Source organism: Alligator mississippiensis, chromosome 6 (genome assembly GCF_030867095.1).
Source record: "Alligator mississippiensis isolate rAllMis1 chromosome 6, rAllMis1, whole genome shotgun sequence".
Classification (NCBI taxonomy): Eukaryota; Metazoa; Chordata; order Crocodylia; family Alligatoridae; genus Alligator; species Alligator mississippiensis.
In genome coordinates, this window is record NC_081829.1 from 42,058,577 (window position 1) to 42,077,101 (window position 18,525).

The 18,525-nt window shown below is 47.9% G+C and overlaps 1 long non-coding RNA gene across 1 annotated transcript in view; it reads right to left on the reverse strand.

Annotated features, from left to right (window-relative positions):
* Window positions 1–7,897: 7,897 nt before the first annotated feature.
* Window positions 7,898–18,525, reverse strand: part of LOC132251156 (uncharacterized) — a 49,137-nt gene continuing 38,509 nt past the window's right edge. Inside the window, exon 3 of the long non-coding RNA XR_009463027.1 lies at window positions 7,898–9,310. This is a non-coding gene — a long non-coding RNA (uncharacterized LOC132251156). The remainder of the gene's footprint in view (window positions 9,311–18,525) is intronic.

The window sequence follows — 18,525 nt, forward strand, 5'->3', positions numbered from 1 at the left end:
GTGAAGTGGGTGAAGGAGGGTATCAAAAAAAGTCTGGATCTATTGCAATCCATTGGGGTCCATGTGCTGGCAGATATGTGCAACCCAAGGGTGAAGGGGACCATGTCCAGCACCAAAACCTTTGATCCTGTACAAAGCTGCTGGTGAACAGAGTCAGGGAGGCAGAAGGGCAGAGGCGAGGGGATGTGGAGGAGTGGAATCCATTTTCCAGTGCCAGCATTCCCGCACCAGCCAGTCTCCTTCACACCAGCTGCTGCCAATGTGGGCCAAGGCATGGCTTCAATGTTGGGTTCCAGAGGCACCAGACCCCAGCCTTGGTCAGGTAGCACTGAGGCTTTGGTGTTTACCTATCTTGCCGAGGATGTGGAGCCCTTGACCTACTGGGCAACCCACAGCCAGATGTGGCAAGATCTGGACATAGTTTCCTGGGAACACCTGTCCTGTCCACCGACCAGTGTTCCAAGCAAGAGGGTGTTCAGCATTTCTGGGGATGTTGTGGCACACCACCACACCAAATGGATCCTGGTTTGGTGGAGCATCTGGCATTCCTGAAGGTAAACCTCCCGCTGCTGAGGTTCCCCAAGCTTTACCTGCAGATAGAGTGAGTGCCACCCTCCTCACCCTGTCTGCACCTATTTCCTTTTTTTCTTTTTTTAAACCGTTTAATGTTCCACTCCCAGAGCTGGAAGCGGCACTCACTGCATCACCAGCCAGCAGGGGAAGAACATCTCCCTGCTGAGCTTCCATGTCACAACAAACTTGGAGGTATGGGCTGGGGCTATGGGGAAGGAGGAGACCCCAGGTCCTGGGTACGACCTAAAACTGTACCCTGCCAGGATCAGAAGGCTTGGTGGGACTGCTAGTGGCACAGCAGCCCCTAGGAAGTTTCAGGCCTGCAAACCTGCCTGGTGAAAGGTGGGTAGGAGGTGCCTTATAACCTCTAGCCACCACACACATGCACAGTCCCGGCTAGGGAAAGCCCAGACCTGTAAGATCTTTGAGAGGCCTGAGGCTTGCTGGTTGCAGTGGAGTTGTTAGGCTCCAAGTGAGCTTAGCTGCCTGAGATGCCTTTTACAAGGCATGGGCCGCAGTGTTAGTGAAGGTATGGAGCTGTGGAATAGATGCATGTCACCCCTAGACATCAGGGGCCTAAATGGGCAGCCTCTCATCTGGGAAACATCTGAACCAGTTTTCCATCAAGGTGTGGCAGAAGAAAGAGGGGTGGACAGTTGGCCCCAAAACAGGTGGGCAGGCACGCTCCCTGGTGAACCCAGAAGTGCTTCTGGGTCTGCTGCTGAGTGCACTGGAGAGCCCCCCATGCTTCTGTGGGACACTGCATCTGCTCCAGCACCACAGCATTCAGAGCCCCTGCTACCTAGAGGTATGTAGAAAAAGCATTGAAAGCCATATCTGTCTGAATCCTTGAGTCTTTCCAAATCAATTTGCAGGGTTCCAAATTGATTCAGAGAGATTAATGGGTCCTCTGATTTGATTCGGATTTGGAGATTTGGCCACCAAATTGGGCTGAATCGAATCAGAGACCGAAGCTTTGCACAGCCCTAATAACCAGCTTATAGTGCTCTGTAACCCCAGGTCCTTTTCTGCAGAGCTGTTGCTTAGCTACTTGGTCCCAGCCTGTACCAGTGCATGGGATTGCTCCATCCTAAGTGCAGGACTTTGCACTTCTCCTTGTTGAACCCTCTAAGATTTTTCTTGGCCCAGTCCTCCAATATATTTAGGTCACTCTCAATATTAGTCCTACCCTGCAGGGAAAAGAGATGTAGCTTCAAAGGATTTTTTCATTTTGAAACAATTCATCGTTTTAAATTAAAGAGTTGCAGTTGAAGCCACTCAACTCCTGGATGTTAGAAATCCATATAATGAGAGACCTTGAGCCAGATCATTTTGTCAAATTCAAAATGACTGACAAGGTTTTAAAAACAAAATCTACCACCATTTCTTAAAATGTATGTTAGGCCTGCACTTTCAGATGAACTGGATAAATGGCTTGCAAGTCATTATTGGGGCTTTAAAGTTATCCTTATAAGACTTTTTATTTCATTCAAAATACTATTACTAGGAAGATGGAATGTAACATAGGCAGAAGTGAAGACTTTATTTTTTATCTGTATTCTTAGAAATACTGTAATACCACTAGCTCTTCTTTGAAGCCGCTGCTAAATAATTACTTCTTCCACAGCAGTTTTATTTTCATTTGTGACCGTGAATAATGTCAGCTATCCCTTGAATTCAGCTTATATATAATGTCAAATAGACCTGTACTAATTCATTGACAAAAAAGTGACCCATATCTTTGACGTTGTATTAAACAATCCAGATGTATGTCATGAGTTAGGAGTCACACAACAGGTCAGAGAAAAAAATCAATTGGTTATCTTAATGAGTACTTGCTTTTAGGTTATACAACAGAGAAAACCTTTACAATAAAGCTAGAGCAGAACTGAAGTAGTTTCTAAATATAAGACCTGTTTAGCTCTCATTGAAGTTTATAGGAGTTTTGTCACTGACTAATCAGAGCAGAAACAGCTCCATACAGATCAATCACCTTGTTGTGAGCATGATCCTAAATGTGCTTAACTTTTGACTTAACCTCTCTGAAATTAAGGTGCTGCCAGCCTAATTATGGCTGGGTTAAATTCAGGAAGACAGTGAACTAGAAGTCAAATTTAAAGGAGGAGATCCAGGATAGATGTTAAGCCTGTAGAATGACTGTCAGGACTGGATTATTTTGCTTGTCTATTGTATGAAAAAAGGACTTGATTCCTGTTTGCACTGGGTCCTTCTTACTTCACACTGACCATGTAAAGGGATCTTTAAGTAGATGTACTATGTTATTCCAATTATAAGTTAACCTTGCATATAAGCCAACCCCAAGTTGATTTTCAAGTTCAATCTTAGGGGAGAAAAAAGGCTTTTTTTCTGAATATAATTCAGTAACTACAGATAAAAACTTTAAATGGCTATTACCCTTATAAAATCCCACATGAAAATCCGATAACCAAGGAAAGGACCTAAAGGGTTAAATGCATTGAAAATACTAAAATAAAAATTTCCCTGAAAAAAGTTCTGACTTAGTAAGTACTGAAGGTAAAGTAGGCTGCCGGGACTCTACATATAAGCTGAGTGCAATTTTTATGCTTCTCTTGGAGTATAAATAAGGTAGATTTATAGTCAGAGCAATAAAGTAAAACCTTATTATGTTGTCATAGTGAGATAATGTGTTCTAGTGGCATTAAGAATATAGCTTCACATGATAACTGGGTTGTAAATGTAAGCCCCAGAAAGTCAAGAAGTGCAAAAGCTACAGGGCTTGGGCCTTCCGCACTACCCTGCCTAGAGCAGAACCACACTCACATACATATATATGCCACCACCCTACAGTTTTAAAAAAAATCAAAGCCTTGAGGGAGGGCCCTGTGCCCTGCAAGGAGAGCCCACAGACAGCCACAAACATGCCCCTTTTCCCTGCCAGCATGCTGCTCAATCCCAGAGATACAACACAAGCCTCCAGGACTGCTGGCTTCTTCACTGCCCGGGCCACAACAGTCTCGGCTGCCCCAAAATTGAAAAAGAAAAAAACCTCACTTTGTCCTCACCAAGTTCTCCTTCCTCAGAGACACTCTGAGTGTTCCAGTTGAAGCAGGGGCGTAAAATCTGGGGCTTAGCATGCAAAGGCCAGACAAGAAGCTTAACACTTGGGCCCTCCTTTAAGGAATATTTCATACTCTGGAATGGGACTTTGTATCATTAGCATTCCTTTTCTTTGTCTCTTATCAACTCCAGACCAGTTCTCAGGTGTCATGTACTATCAGCTTTTATAAAGGTCCTCAAATCAAAATGTGGCTAACCTTTCATATGATGATGTATGGACCCAAATAGATCCCAGCTCCATCTCCCACGGCCGTGTTGGCTTTGTGGTACTAAAAGAACTTTGGGTAAGTATAAGTGTATTTTGTATTTGTATTTGGGTAAGTATAAGTGTATTTTGGTAAGTATAAGTGTATTTGCTACTAAGGAAAATCTACTAAGTGAAAAATACTCTTGTTACAGTCTCTTTTCTAACCATAAACATACTTGAAGAAATGCATCATAAAAGAATTTATATATCAGACTAGATAGGGCTGAGAACCAGCTAAGGATGAAAACCAATCCATACGCTTGGCTTTTACTAAGTGTGGAAGGAGCATACAACTATATTTATAATGAAAAGCTTATTATCAATATGGTGAAGGACTTTTTATGTTGTGTGATACCATTGGAAAAGTGTAAGGAATACATTACAAATATTATAGGAAATAGTATGGCTGGAAAAAATACCTTAATGGTGATTTGATCTGATGTTGAGCTCAGGGATAAATCATGGAGGCTAAGGCAAGATAAATAAGATCCCCTATGAGGTCTTGTTCCCATGTGAGAGAAACAAAATGCTTGTTTTTACTTATACAAGTCCTATTATACAGAACAGATGTGAAATTCTAGCACAGATCAAGTGGTCTTTAGTGTACAATAATGTGGAAACAACAGGTTTGTACCTTGGCAAGTTGAGGAGGCAATACAAGGGAAAGCATAACTTGCTATGGAGACGGAAATCCAAAAAATAGTTCTACTATTACATAAAAAAGGAAGCCAGTAGTGAGCTCTGACACTGAGGAGCACAGCCATGGGGATACTAATTCATTGTCTGTGTAATATTTGCTTCAGTACTTTCAGAGCTGAATAGCCTGGGTTTGCAAGGCTTAGGTTATGACTTTCTTTCCTGCAAGCTAGCAGTGAATGGAGGAATGATAATCTAAGCAGAATGTACCCAATCTAGCATACCTCCTTTAAATAAAAACAAGAATATGCTTAACTCACAAACTAAATTAGCTAATCATTTTCTTCATGAAATGTTTAGTATTCTGCTTCTTTTAGTATTCTTTTGGTACTCTGAAGTAAATAGGGCAATACCTGCTTTCTTACACTTGTTCATAATATCCTATTCCTAATTTATCAATCTGGTACACCTCCTTAACTTGAGACTTAGCTAACAGGACTTTTACAGATATAATGTTTATAGTGATCCGAGCACTCACAAAATATTATCATGGTTTAGATGAGTTTCCTTATCAGCAGGGATCCTATTTTTCCTTGGGAAAAAAGCAAAAAAATCTGTTTAAAAATCAAAAATCTGCATTTTTCAGTGACCTACCAAAAGTGTGGTGGGATCCCATGGCGAGTGGCACCATTTCTACTCTCCTTTATTTTTTTCTGTAACCTACCAAAAGTGAATCTCCTCATTGCTGCTGATTGTCCAAGAGGCAAAAACTGTGGCAAAAATAACAGAAAGTAGAAATGGTGCTGCTCGCCACAGGATGCCACTGTGCTTTTGATAGGTTGTGGAATGTGGCAGCAAGGAATGCGCTGCCCCCTCTAAAGATTCATAGATTCATATATGTTAGGGTCGGAAGGGACCTCAATAGATCATCGAGTCCGACCCCCTGCATAAGCAGGAAAGAGTGCTGGGTCTAGATGACCCCAGCTAGATACTCATCTAACCTCCTCTTGAAGACCCCCAGGGTAGGGGAGAGCACCACCTCCCTTGGGAGCCCGTTCCAGACCTTGGCCACTCGAACTGTGAAGAAGTTCTTCCTAATGTCCAATCTAAATCTGCTCTCTGCTAGCTTGTGGCCATTATTTCTTGTAACCCCCAGGGGCGCCTTGGTGAATAAATACTCACCAATTCCCTTCTGTGCCCCCGTGATGAACTTATAGGCAGCCACAAGGTCGCCTCTCAACCTTCTCTTGCGGAGGCTGAAAAGATCCAGTTTCTCTAGTCTCTCCTCGTAGGGCTTGGTCTGCAGGCCCTTGACCATACGAGTTGCCCTTCTCTGGACCCTCTCCAGGTTATCCGCATCCTTCTTGAAGTGTGGCGCCCAGAATTGCACGCAGTACTCCAACTGCGGTCTGACCAGCGCCCGATAGAGGGGAAGTATCACCTCCTTGGACCTATTTGTCATGCATCTGCTGATGCACGATAAAGTGCCATTGGCTTTTCTGATGGCTTCATCACACTGCCGGCTCATGTTCATCTTGGAGTCCACTAGGACTCCAAGATCCCTTTCCGCCTCTGTGCCACCCAGCAGGTCATTCCCTAGGCTGTAGGTGTGCTGGACATTTTTCCTCCCTAGGTGCAGCACTTTGCATTTCTCCTTGTTGAACTGCATCCTGTTGTTTTCTGCCCACTTGTCTAACCTGTCCAGGTCTGCCTGCAGCTGTTCCCTGCCCTCCGGCGTGTCCACTTCTCCCCATAGCTTTGTGTCATCTGCAAACTTGGACAGAGTACATTTGACTCCCTCGTCCAAGTCGCTGATGAAGACATTAAAGAGTATCGGTCCAAGGACCGAGCCCTGCGGGACCCCACTGCCCACACCCTTCCAGGTCGAGACCGAACCATCCACCACAACTCTTTGGGTGCGACCCTCTAGCCAATTCGCCACCCACCGGACTGTGTAGTCATCCACATCACAGCCTCTTAGCTTGTTCACCAGTATGGGGTGGGATACCGTATCGAAGGCCTTCCTGAAGTCAAAGTATACGACATCCATCCCTCCTCCTGTGTCCAGGCGTTTCGTAACCTGGTCATAGAAAGAGACTAGATTGGTCAGGCACGATCTGCCCGCCACAAACCCGTGCTGGTTTCCCCTCAGCATAATTTGTCCTGCCGGGCTCTCACAAATGTGAGCCTTGATAATTTTTTCAAAGACTTTACCAAGGATGGAGGTGAGACTGACCGGCCTATAGTTGCCCGGGTCCTCCTTCCTCCCCTTTTTGAAAATGGGGACCACATTGGCCCTTTTCCAGTCCTCCGGGACTTGGCCCGTGCGCCATGAACGTTCGAATATTCCCGCCAGTGGCTCTGCAATGATGTCGGCCAGTGCCTTCAGCACCCTTGGATGGAGCCCATCCGGGCCTGCCGATTTAAAGGCATCCAGTTCTTCCAAATGACTCTGCACCACCTCAGGATTTATGTATGGAAGTCTGGCGCCTTGCTGCTGCCTCTCTACAACCCCAGTGAGAGACTTGTCGTGCCCCTCACTTAGGAACACTGAGGCAAAGAACTCGTTGAGGAGTTCAGCCTTGTCCCCTCTATCTGTCACCAATTGCTTCTGCCCATTTAGCAGGGGTCCTATTCCTCCCTGGGCCTTCCTTTTACTCCCAATATATCTAAAAAACAATTTCTTGTTGTCTTTTACTTGGGTTGCCATCTTCAGCTCCATGGTAGCTTTGGCCTGCCTAACTGCCTCCCTACAAGCACGAGCAGAGGAGGTATATTCATCTTTAGTGATCTCACCTTGTTTCCACTTTTTATGTGCTCCCCTTTTGGCCCTTAGGCTGCCCTGGATTTCTCTGGTCAGCCATGGAAGCCTCCTGGCCCCTTTCCCTTTTTTGCCTCGCTCGGGGATCGTCTTGCTTTGTGCCCGAAGGATCGTTTCCTTTAGGCACAGCCACCCTTCTTGGGCTCCCATCCCTTCAAAACTCCTACTCTGCAGTGCTTCTTTGACTAATCGCCTGAGTGCATTGAGATCAGCTTTCCTAAAGTCTAGCACTTTCACCCTACTAGTTACCTTACCCACTCGACGTCTTATGTTGAATTCTATTTGGGATGTTTGGGGTCCCTGCAAAAAGGACCCCCAAGACTACAAGGAGTACTGTAAAAGTTGCTCTGAGCACAAACACTTACCTTGTTGCAGACAATGAGGTGTAACCTGGGTACACCTGAGGGTATGCTCCATCCTCAATTGGATGGGATAGGTGGATAGCCAATAGTGCTGTGAGAGGGAGACTGTCATTTGGGTTCAGATCCCTCTATCCTTTATAGAACCAGGCCAGGCAAATGTTACTTAACTATATACAGTTTATTTATTCATAATATAAATATAAAAATACACCTGACATATGAGAATAAATATTTACAAAGGATAGACAATAAAAAATACTCCAAAATAATTGATGATCCAGGAACTGACCCTCCACTGGGATGTCGCACCCAGCGCCAACACCTGATAGAGGGACCATATAAGCAACAAGCAAGGTGAGTCCCCTAGTCACTCCAGGCACAGAGGAGTGATGGATCCTGAAATAGGTAAGCACGGGTAGGTCAACACATCAGGTGAATAACCAGGAACCCAATAGGACAATAAACAGAATATGGCAGTGGACGGGTAAGTTCACACACAGAGTAAGTAGCAACTAAACAAGAATATATATATATACATATGGTAAGACATAACAAGAAACAATTTGGTTAGAAATGGTATAGAAAATATACAAAGCAACCTCCAAAATATTTGGCGCACACCCACCCTACTCTGGAAACATAGACACACTGGAAGTTAGGGTCCCCTTCCTCAGAGATCATGGGCCCTAACAAAACTCTTGATAGCAACAATAGGGGTACAGTGCCCTCCCTCCTGGGCCAGTGCTGGGACTGGGGCCTTTACTCACTGGCTCCCCAGTGGGGTCCCCTTCCCCAGAAATCACTTCCCTGGTGGGACCTGCCCAGAAACTCATGTTTCCCTCTCTAGGCAGTCGGGGCTCATCCCCGGTCACTGGCTCGACCATGGCCACTCTCCAGCAGCACCTCTAACTCTTCTCATGGCCTGGTGCCCCACCCGGGCACCCAGGCTGGGCCGCACCACCTCCTCCATTTCCCAGCCTCATCCCAGGGTTTCCCCATGGCCCTGTGCTCCACTCTGGGCACTGAGACCTCTTTCAGCTGTGCCGGGTTGCACTTCTGGCTCCGCCTGCCTGGCCTTGTGCCTGGGGCTTTCCCGCTGGCCCTGTATTCTGCTCTGAGCCACACTGAGCAAAGCCACACTACCACCTTTGGCTACTTGGCCTCATGCTGGGATCATAAGCCTGAACCCCCTAAGCAGTTCCCAGGGCCAAGGCTCCATGCACTCTGTTGTGCAATTCAAGGTGGCCTGAGCAGTCTCGAACCACTCCCATGGCCGAGGCTCTGTGCACCACGTTGTGCACTGCAAGGTGGCCTGACCAATCTCGAACCACTCCCAGGGACAAGGCTATGTGCACTGGGTCACGCACTGGGTCCATGCACCGCTGCAGCCTCCCACCACTTCCTCTCTGAGTGACATCTTCAGGGGTTCTTCTGGGTGATCACCTGCTGGGCAGCTCTCCTCATCTCTTCCGGGCCCCGCTCTTCTTGAGTTCCTTGACACATCTCCCCTGCGGGCTGAGCACGTTGTCCTTTTAATCTCTCCAGAGGCTCCGTGTCTGAAGTCTGCTGGACCTGCAAGGTGCAGTTCTCAATCAGGTTCAGGTCTCTTTGCCCCTCCCCCCAGGCAGAGGCAGGGTAGCCTCTCCCCCATCACTTCCTGATTGGTGGGAAAGTCCCACCAATGGCTCAAAGCCCTTTCGAGCCAGCAAGCCAGGCTGCTATGGGCATGCCTGCCACAAAGGGAAAGAACAGGATGTGGGGAGGTCACAGATGCCAAGGTTTATCAGCTCCTGTCAGTTCTGGTTGGTTGGGCATGTGACAGAGAGCAGTTTAAAAATGTGCTTAGCAACTACTGCAGGAGGGAGAGGAAGACAGTGAGAGAACCAGAAGGAGTAAACAGAAAAAAATGCAGAGCCCAAAGACAACTGTTAGTGGTGGAGTTGTAGGACTGGGGGTCCTTAAGAAACCCAAAACCCATTGTCCTGCAGCCCACCTGAGAATGATCTTGCCTCATCCATGCAGCCTGCCTCAAAGGATTGGGCCTTCCTGGCTGTCAGTCTTCCCAAGTTTGCCCCTCAGCTTCAGGCCGACTCTTGGGCAACTAAACCTGCCCCATCTGGGGTTAACTGCAACTAAGGAAACTAACTGAAAATGGTCAGTGTCTGCCAATGGGCTCCTGGGTCTCCCAGGACCCTTGGTCACGTGGGAGACTTGTCCGTCTCTTCGACCCTAGTAGGCGTGGGAACAGGCAGATGCCCTGTACCCAGCCTCTGTCGGCCCTCTCAGCACAACCTCCCTAGGGCCTGGCTGACTTGTGGCTGGGCTGTCCTGGTCCCACCAACCGACATTGTTTGCTTCCCCGCCCCACACTGGGGGTCTGTGATCCTCCATGTCTCTCACCGCAGTGCTGCCCAAGGGTGTCCACAGTCCCTCAAGGCCATCCCCTGCCGTGATGCCTGGATTCTCTTGCTGTTCCCCTGCAGCATCCCTGGGGGCTGCTGCTCCCCGGTGGGGCTCCCTTGCCCCAGTCTGCTCCCAGGGCTTAAGTTCTCCACCCCATCCATCCAGGTCCTCCAACAGGCACCCAGCCTCTTCCCCCGGCATCTGGGGCTTGTGCTCCCTGGCTCCATAGCAGCCGCCTCTCTGCTGGCAATCCCCTTTTCTGTCCCCGACATGGGCTCATCTGTGTCCTCAGCTGCTTCTTGAAGAACCTGCACTTCACTGAGGCCATGCCCCCTGCCTCCGCTAATTCACAGGTCAGGCAGCTCTGGTACTGCCGAACCTGCCCCAGCATCTCTCTCCAGCTCCTGCTCTTTGTTGCCCTTGTGGTGAGTATCAGGGTGTGTTAGGGGATGTCTGGGGCAAGTCGGGGTGGAGCATGTTACCTCCCTTCTCACAGTGACCCCCCCCAAAAAACAGAAAACCATGTGCAGAGAAATCACAGCCAACCAAAGGTCAACAGCATTTTAAGGCCAGCAAGCCTCCCTCCTTATTTTGGTACATCAAGTCATGGCAGGCAAGATAGGGCAGATGTGCTGAGAAAAGCCTTAGTTAAAACACCTGTGAGGACCTTGGGGCTAGCACACACCAAATCCCACCAGTAATGTAAGCGAGCAATCTCATTAAATTAATTCATTTGCTAACATGGAAAAAACATAGCTTCCATGGTGAACAGAAAGGTAGGATCCCTGCTTATCAGTAAAAGAATATTCTGTAGTTCATTCTCCTCCAATTATTTGACAGAGAGATATATGTTTAGATAATGAGGGCATTTTAGTGCCTAAGTTATCATAGTATTTGCCTACCTCACAATTTCCAGTGAATTCTTTAAGGGATTTCCTGTTTGGATAAAGCTTCTTCTAACATTCTTTGACCCCTTCCCTTACTACATGCAGGTGTAGGCACCGTGTTGCAGTGACCTCTTTATTTTCAAAAGAGATTTATTTTATTTTATTTTTTACCAATGTTGCATGTGCAAAAAAGAGATGAAGGTTTGGCAAAATCACCTATAACTAGACATGCACTGATACGTCAGTCCCATACCAGATTGGCACTGATATAAGGAAAATTGACAGTATTGGCCATAGGCTTTTTTGGTTGATGCAGCTGATAACATTGTAGCAAAACCCCCAGTTTTTCGTTTTTCTTTTTTTCTTTTTTTTTCTTTTCTTTTCTTTTTTCAAAATGCATTCCCTCCCCTTCCCCAACCATTTCTGACTTTTTCTCTCCCTCTCTATTCCCTATAGATAAGTATAAGTGAGATCAGACTTAAGATAAGCTTTAAACATTTTTATTTTGGCAGCAAGTTTTTGGTTTTGGATATCCACCATTTCATATTGTATAATTATTAGGTTTTTATTGATTTTTACTGTTGTATATTGTATTATTATCATTTTCATATTGATTTTTATTGTTTCATATAGATATTGTATGGTTTAGGCCTGTGTTTGTAAGTGAACCAAAGTCATGTCAAGTTTTCATTTTATATGTCAAGCCTCCATCTTCTGTCCTCTGCCTGGGCACCTGATGTTGCAACTGTGTGAGTCACGTACCCCTCCCATGTAAATTGGTTCCCAAATGAATGAGTGTGATTGGGAGTGATTGAAATACAATGGTAGCAGGCCTCTATTGAATGGCCTGTAATGACTGGGCCATCACCTCACATTGATTCACCCAGGAACCATGGACCTCACCCAGGAACGGAGACAAAATCCCAGCATTTGAAAGACAAAAGACCCTGCAGAACCAGCAACTCTCACCATTATAGACACCCAAAACTGCACATCCCTGCATGGAGCTCACATGCTCAGTACGCCAGGGGCTGACCCTTTCCTGTGCATGCCTCCTGTCACTAGGATCACACAAGGTCTCCCCCTATAAAAAGGGGCAGTGAAGACAGACCCAGTGGGATGCCCTCTCCATCTGGACCAGCACCATGCCATACCACCTATTCACCGAGAGGCCCTGCCGGTGACCCGCCTCTGGACAACACCTACTAGACAAGGACCCCTTTCCAGCCTGGATAGGTAGATATTACCTGTATACCTCCTTCTACAATTTGGAATCTCTCTCTCTCTGTCTCCTCCTGGATTTCAGTGGACTTCATCCCCTGCACCAAGCCTCTCTAACCCCTGCTGCCATTGTGTGTGTGTGTGTATGTGGGTGGGTGGGTGCAAGGGAACCAATAAGACATTGTCACCATCTCCCCTGTTCAATAAAACCACTGTCATTTGCAAGCCTGAGTTGGGTCATGTTTTACTGAATACCAGTTCCTTCCTTATCTTAAATTCCAGCCTCATTCTCTCTCTCTCGCTCAGCTCCAGCCCCCACCCCTCTCCACTGGTTTCCCAATCTCCTCTCAATTCCTACTGCCTTTTCCCTGTGACTTTCTGCTGCCTTTCTCTGCTTTCCCACTGTCACCTTTGTCTCTCCTGCTGCTTTTCCTGTGATTTTCTGCTGTCCGTCTCTCTGTTTTCAGGTTTTCCCCACACCTTCTGTAGTCACCCCCCTGCAGCTTCCCAGCTCCTCATGGCTGTCCTGCAGTTTTCCCCAGCAGCTGGAGCATTTCTCCAGCTCCCAGCACCTACTGCCACTCCCTGCAACTTCACTAGCTGCCCCGGAGCCATCCTTTGGCTCCCCACATCCAGAGCCCCTCTTATCACCCACACCTTCCCTTAGTCCCATTTTCCCTTCTCCCCACCTATTTTTTCAGCTCCCCGTAGCTCTGGCTTCAGTCCCAGCCTCTGTGCCGGCATTGCTTCCCTGTTCTGCAGGCTTTAGGCATTGTCTTTTAATCAATTACGATCAATTAACCTAAAGTTACCCCCGAGCCTCATTTCTTCAGCCCAGGCCCCTCTAGTCTACCGGTTCTAATCCCAGTCCTGGTAACTTTAACTCCCTAAACTTCTACTTTCTTACCTTAACTTTTCCCCAGGTATCCCAAGTACATACATACACATCACAACACCCAACTTAGGAACTCACCTGTGTGTATGTGTAGGTGGGTGGTATGTGTGTAAATTAGTGAATACACATATATATACATATATAGATATCATTGTGTGTGTGTGGGGTATATGAATTTGCAATCCACATATGTGTATTGGATGTGCAGGTGTTGGTAACTGGTAACTGATTCCATCTAAATTTGGTGTGTGTAGCGTGTATGGGCTTAAACTGGTGATAGGTGTGCATGAAACTAAACTAGTTATTTTGAACGTGTGTGTATCTGAGTTGCTAGTGTGAGAGTGTGTGTGTGTATATGTAGATAGATAGATAGATAGATAGATAGATAGATAGATAGATAGATAGATAGATAGATAGATATGGCTTTGTGTGCATGATATACGAATTAGTGATCTGTGTCTAACTTTCGAGGTGTATAGTGTATGTGCTTGATTGGTAATAGGTATGCTTGTGCCTAGGCTGGTTTGCATGTGTATGTGCCTGAGCTGGTAGTGTGCATGTGTATGCACCTAATTGATTTGTGTGTTTGTATATGTGCAATTGTGTTATACCCTCCTGTCTAACAGTGCAATATTGAGATCCTGAGAGTTGGCCTGACCCCTCAGGGCAACAGCATCATTGATAAATGCCCTGTGCATGAATGCAGCTGCAGCATAGCACACAGATGGCCAGGAGTGCAGCTTGGCAGCATGGAGAGCAGCTGGGTACGGCTGGTAAGGCTGTTGTGAGGGAAGGGGTGTGTGAGGGGGGGCAATCCAAGGCTCCAGCAGTGGGGAGGGGAGTGGGGCTGGGGCTGGGGCAGGGACAGATGCTGCACAGCTGGGTGGGGTGTGGGACAGAGACGCGAGTGACTCATCTAGGGGGTGTGGGGAGGGGGTGGCAGCTCCCACCACTGGGAGGGTATGGGGGGCATGTGCCCCCTGATACATATGCAGAGTGAGGGCAGGATGCTGCTGTGGGGTGGGGGTGGGGCAGTGCTTGGGGTGGGCAGCAGCAGTGCTGGGAGTGGGGGCTATGGCAAATTTGGGGGTGGGTGCAGCCCCATCCCCGTAGCTCCCCTGCCAGCACCGGTGCTGCCTGTCCCAAGTGCAGCCCTGGCCCAGCCCCCTGCTGGGAAGAGCCCAATGCCACCCCAGCCCCAGCCCACAACAGCAGCCCACTCTTGCCCCACACAGAGATCCTAGGGTACATGCCCACCATGCCCTCTCGGGGTGCACATAGCAGCAGGAGATGCTCTTCCTCCCCATGCCCCCCAGATGATCCACTCACAGCTCTGTCCCATGTTCCTTCCCCAGCTGTGCAGTGCCTGCCTCTGCCCCTGCTCCAGCCCCACTCCCTCCCTCACTGTGGAGGCCTTGGTCTGCCCCCCCACACCCATCCCCTCCCCCCTCACCTCTTCCCCCACAACAGACTTACCAGCCAGATGCTGTTCTACAAGCTGCCTGGCTACATATCAGTGATCAGATCAGTATTGGCCAATATGGCTTGTTAAAAATCAGCCCAAAAAATCTCTATCAGTGAACCCCTACGTATAGACATACAGCAAAACTACTTATACAACAGAGACAGTTCCTGTAACAGGGAGCCTGGGGCTCCTGTTACTTCAAGGGACAGACTACAGCAGAAAGAGCCCCAGGTAGATGAACAGGGGTTAGCTGCATGACGGAAGATGCAGTAAGCTGCACATTAAGGTGAAGGGATACATCTGCAGCTGGTCAAAAAAATCACCTGACCAGAAGGGGGAGGAGTCCAGGTAGGGATATAAATATTGTTTAAAAATTATACATTTGACTTCCTTTAATTATATCAGTTAAATAGTTAACCAATAGCACATACCTAGTTTAGTGATCTCCAGCAGGATTGGCCCCAGCCCTGTCCCCTTATGTCTTCATTGTGCACCCAGTACTGTGCAGGTCCTAGGACATTGGCAGGGATCTACAAGTGGGGGGCAGCGGGCATGACTGAGCCACTAAGGGGTGCTGCCCAGTTGTGGAGCCATGGCTTCCCCTTGCCCCCATGGGAGCAGGCTGGGGCTGTGGATGAAGTTGGGGCTGTGGACCTTTTCTGTGCCTGGATCCTGCCCTAGAGATCAGCCTGCTATGTTGCCACCCTTCAGGAATGCCCTGGGGCCATGCTCACCATGCAGAGGTCAATGCCTCAGACCCAGCACCACCTGCTTCAGCTGCTGCAGCACCTCCTTGAGCTGAGTTAGCTGCATGCTCTGCCCCACCTCAGGCCATGGCCAGGCCCCGCATGGCCCCAGTACCACAGGCAGGAGAAGGAAGGACACAGCATACCCAGCAGAGGCTTCCCCAGTGGGACCAGACCCCACTTCCCCTGGGGTGAACTGGGGAGGGCCTGGCTCAGAAGCACAAAGGAGCCTTGTGGGTCCAGGCCACAGCAGCACAAGCAAGATGGGAGGAGCAGGGAGCCCATCACTCATCGCCCTGCCTTGGCCCTGCTATTGTAGAGGAGCCAGGCAGCCCCACCATGGGTCTGGGAGTCTCACTGTTGCAGTGGGAAGCCCTTCCCCAACCCTGGTGGGGCAGCGCCTGCCTTCCTCCCTCCCTGTGGTGGCAGGATCTGGGCATAGGAGAGGCCCACAGCCACAGCTCTGTCTGTAGCCCCAGCCCCTTCCTGTGGGGAGAGGGGAAGCCACAGCTCCATGGTTGGGCAATGACTGCTAGTGGCTCAGCTGCACCCTCTGTGCACTACCTGTGGCTCCCCACCAGTGGCCTAGGGCCCATGCAGTATCAGGAACATGGTGAAGATGTAAGGGGCCAGGGCCAGGGCCAGGCCCAGGGCTGTTCCTCCTGAAGGTTACTAATCAGTAAACAATAAGCCATATAAGTATAATTATCATTTAACCATTTAACCATTGACATCCCTTAGCCCAGGAGATATAAACCTGGGCTCCTGAGGTAGAGGGGCAGTGTAGCTTGGAACTCTGCTGAGAGAAGAGCTCCAGCCAGCTCAGACTGGTGGGGAGAGGGAGTTGCAGCCCATGGCATGTAATCCCAGGGCAGAAGGAGCCAGAGAGTGGGAAGGTGGTTGGGCAGTGTGATGATGGCCCAGGGGGAGATTTTGAGTTTAAAGCAGCTGTTAGTGCACTTTTTGTTCTAGTTTTAGACTGGCAGATTGGATATGGCTGATAGGGGAGGAAAGGAGGCCACAGGGCTGCCTAAGGGGCACTCTCTTGAACCCTGCCAGGGGCAAGGGGCCCAAGACACAGGTAGGCTGAGGCCAAGAAGGTCAGGGCCTGAGTCCAGAGGGGCAACAGAGGTGGCCTGAATCCAAGAGGGCCAAAACCTGAGCCCAGAGTGGGTAAAAGAGAAGGCCTGAGGCTGACAAGAGGCTGAGACTGGAAAGGCCAGGCCAGAGAGACTGGACCTAGGCCACCAGTCAATAGCCAGAGTAACCAGCTGGTTAAGACTAAGAAGGCTGAAGCCTATACAGGAAGGCAAATGGTGACCAAGTGACATCTGTGAAGCTATAGGAGCAGCAGGAGGCCACAATTAAAGCCTTAAGGCTTAAATAAGGGCCATTTGGGCCACAAGTGGTAACCACTAGCTTACAGTGGCAACTAGGAACCAGTAGGTCTGCTGGTGTGGAGAGAGCAGAGTGGAGTTAGCTAGCCATTGGATAGGTAGAGGACAGTGAGAACACTCCAGGACTCAGGGGCAGCCTCCCAATTAATAACAAGGGAACATCAAGGCATGGCAGATAAGATAAACAAGCAGGATTTATAGAGAGGACTGGGAGTGTGGGTAGGATTAGGGTGGTCCTAGGGGCACCACAGCCACCCTGGGGCCCCACCTACTACAGTTCTGTATCTGACACAGTGTGAAAGGCATGAGGCTGACATGGAACTTCTTATTAACATCCCCTAAAATTGAAGCAAATAGCAAACTGATCAGATTTGTTTCGTATCATTTAGATAGTACTGTATATTTATGTAGTAGACCACACATGAAAGAGCTGCTTGTTTGTAACCAAAATCACATTATGTTCTGGAATGATTCTTCAGCAAACAGTCATGACTTAGATACAGAAATATTGCTTCCTGATCAAGTTTGCAGATAACACAAGTAGGATGGTTTGCAAAATCTCTATAGAATAAGCAGTAGAATTCAGGAGGATCTTGATAAACTAGAGAATTGTTTATTGTAAGGGTACTAGACATGATTTCTTTTTTAGTTCAGTGAAAGTTAATGAGAACATTTTGAAGGGTTTTTTCAAAGAATTAGCAGTTTCTGGCAACAGTATTTTGCCAGAACATTCCTCACCAGTCCCAATAAAGGATAGGCTTATTTGGGGCTAGCAAAAATGTGGCCTGATAAAATCACTAAGGATTCTGGGCAGGAGGTATTAAGGGCATGGACAGGTTGAATAGATACATCATTTGAAAAGGCTGAGCAAAGGAAGAAAAATTACCATGGTGCCACTGAATTTTGTTTGTCTTCTCTTATGCTACAGTAAGTGAAGTCAAACTGCAATAGTTAAGTCCCTGTTTCATTCAGGGTTAAGTTATTATGATTTAACTCCCCTTTCTGAAAGATAAGTGTGGGTGGATGAGATAGTTAAATGGATTAGTTGATGCACACTCTTCCCCTCACCGCTTTTAAGTGGCATAATTGTATGTCTCCCCCATCCCTTTAGACTTAAAAAAATGAAACTCTCAGGAAGATGAGAGCGACACTCTTTGTGTATGGCTTTTGTCATTCAAAAGTTAAAGATTATTCTTTTCAGAGATTGAGCTAGTTTACATCATACCATTACAGAAATAACTATTGGAGAATGTGGAGACTTGGCAGGAGTTGGTTCCTAGCACCTCTGCATATCTGGAGGAATGCACAGCCTCTCCAAATAGCTACAGAGGACTGCTGAGGTTCTCCAGCTATTTCCAGCAACTTTTACTTTCAAAGGTTGATACTGTTCCAATATTCTGCATAGGGTCACTGACTTCTAGCTGCAATGGACTTGGAAGTAGAAGCTCCAGCAAACACCTGAGTAGCTCTTTCTTAATTTCAGGGCCAGTCTTAGGGAAAAGGGCACCCAGGGTAAACTTATGTTTTGGCACCCTTTCTTTGAGTTTAAGTATGTAGTAGTATTGGTGAAAGCTTCAGAAATAAATCCCAGGGGGGAGCTGCTGGGCTAGATTGGAAGACTTGCTTCCCCATGGGCAAGCACTGCTGCTGCTGTGTGGGAGCAAAGCAGGTGGACTAGAGCAGGCACCAACCTGCCCACATGTGCCTGGCCTGGCAACTGAGCAGTGACTAGAGGCAAGGGGCATACTTGGCTGGACAGGGCTAGAGTGACCA